The sequence below is a fragment of the Acomys russatus genome, chromosome 7 (genome assembly GCF_903995435.1).
Source record: "Acomys russatus chromosome 7, mAcoRus1.1, whole genome shotgun sequence".
Lineage (NCBI taxonomy): Eukaryota > Metazoa > Chordata > Mammalia > Rodentia > Muridae > Acomys > Acomys russatus.
The window spans coordinates 39,640,455-39,642,704 of NC_067143.1; the positions used below are offsets into that span (position 1 = coordinate 39,640,455).

The 2,250-nt window shown below is 39.9% G+C and overlaps 1 non-coding gene across 1 annotated transcript; it reads right to left on the reverse strand.

The window, feature by feature from the left end:
- Positions 1-334: 334 nt before the first annotated feature.
- On the reverse strand, positions 335-441 carry LOC127192521 (U6 spliceosomal RNA). The gene has a single exon (XR_007830995.1). It is a non-coding gene; the product is annotated as a U6 spliceosomal RNA (small nuclear RNA).
- Between the last annotated feature and the right edge of the window lie 1,809 nt (positions 442-2,250).

The window sequence follows — 2,250 nt, forward strand, 5'->3', positions numbered from 1 at the left end:
TTTCTGCTTCTGGGTTAACTCACTCATTATGATCATTTCTAGCTCAATCCGTTTATCCATAAACTTCGGGAATTCCTTGTTTTTAATAGCTGAGTAGTATTCCATAGTGTATATGTACCACAGTTTCTTTATCCACTCTTCTACTGAGGGACACTTAGGCTGTTTCCATGTTCTGGCTATTATGACTAAGGCTGCTATGAACATGGTTGAGCAAATTTTCTTGTTGTGTGCTGGAGCATCTTCTGGGTATATTCCAAGGAGTGGAATAGCTGGGTCTTGAGGAAGCCCTATTCCCAGTTTTCTGAGATAGCACCAGATAGATTTCCAAAGTGGCAAAAATATGGAACGCTTCACGAATTTGCATGTCATCCTTGCGCAGGGGCCATGCTAATCTTCTCTGTATCGTTCCAATTTTAGTATATGTGCTGCCCAAGCGAGCACTGGCTGGTCACTCTTTATTATGAAAAAAGTCACATCCCTTACTTAACTTGTTGACTAGGTAAGTTCTCTTTCCCCATGGCAGCTTGCCTTATTTTTAAAGGCAGTAGAAGTGACATTTACATATTCTGTTAGCTGGGCTTTATGGATTTTAAATAATAATTAATAACACACTTTTTAAAAATAACATACAATATTTTGAGGTCATCCCAAGAGAGAAGGGTGCCCACTCTTCTAAAGGAAACAATAATACAGTGTAAGTAACCTGTTGAAGCTCACACATTAATGTTCAGGTCATCCACAAAACATTTCACCCAAACACCAAACAATATTCTTCCTTCTCTGCACTTCATGCAACTATCTCCAAAACTGACCATATACACAGACACAAAGCAAATCTCAAGAGGTAAAAGCAATTGAAATAACTTCCTACATCCTGTCATACCACCACTGATTAATGCTATTTTTCAACAAAAACAGAAACAGTAGAAAGCTTACAAAGTGAAAGAAACTAAACTACTCTCTCCTGGATGAAAAATGGATCAAGACAGAAATAAAGAAAGAAATGTGTTCTAAACTTTAATGAAAATGAATGCACAACATACCCACACTTATGGAACAAAATGGAAGTGGTGTTAAGATGAAAGTTCATAGCACTCAGAATCTACATAAATATATTCTAAGTATCTCATACTACCAACTTGACAGCAAGAGGCCTAAAATATTTGTTAAAAATGGCTAAACCCTTGGTATGAGAGACAAACAGTTAGGCAGATGCAAGGAGTAACTGGGTCTGCACTCCCTCCTGAGCTAACACGGTACTATTCTCTAACAATCCACCTGGATGGCCACTGACACTTTGGCCAAATGTCACATTGCCAGGTTGGCAGCTGGAACCATGTATGGTGTTGGTGCCTATCTCAGGGTCATAAAGTCCCTTGAAAAAATAGAATTAAAAGGTAGAAACACAGCTGTAAAGAGATTTGGGCTCCCAGCTACAAAGAAGAGCCCCCACCAGAGATAGCATTGCCTAGAGACTGACCCAAAGGATCCCACCAGAGAGAGGGTTGATAAGAAACCCAGTTTTATGGCCACATTCTTTTCTGCCTCCTGGAGATAGGGTTACTAAGAAACCAAGTGGGTTTGAAGGGACATATAAGCATTAAAAAATCCCAAATAAAGTAGGTTTAAAAAAGTTTAAAGCCTACAGATGGTTCCCATACTTGGTTTGGGCATGATTGATAACTTCTAATGCTGTGGAGGAAACTACTGGTTTTGAAAGTATAAAGATACACTCTTTCAGGGTGCCAGCAAAATGGCAGCTTATGCTGCAGGGTTCCTTCCTGCATTGTACCCAGAGGGTATACCATTTTTTAAAAGATTGGAAGAAAGACTGATGAGATACAAAAACCAGAAGTGCCCCGAAATTTAATAGTTCTGGATAATATTTCAGAGTTAGTGGTATAACATGAAGTTTATGAGTAGAGACGCAAGAACTAGTGAAGCAAATAGCACCACTGACAAATGGAGGAAAAGATGTGTTCAGATTCCGTGGTAAGTAAAAATGGGAGTTTGTTGCTCTTGGCGCTCCACCCTGATGCATGTGTGAGGTGTTTATAGCTCCTGAGTTGTGGAGGGGGAGGAGAGGAATGGGGAGTTGCAGAGGCTAAAAAGAAGGCAGACAGGCCAAAGTAGCTTTGGAGGGAAGTGTATCACTAGATGAATTTTCAAGGGCTACTCAGACACCATCAATATTTCCAGGCTTTGTACAACATATCTCTGCTAATGATGGTTCTGAGGCTTATGAGGAGA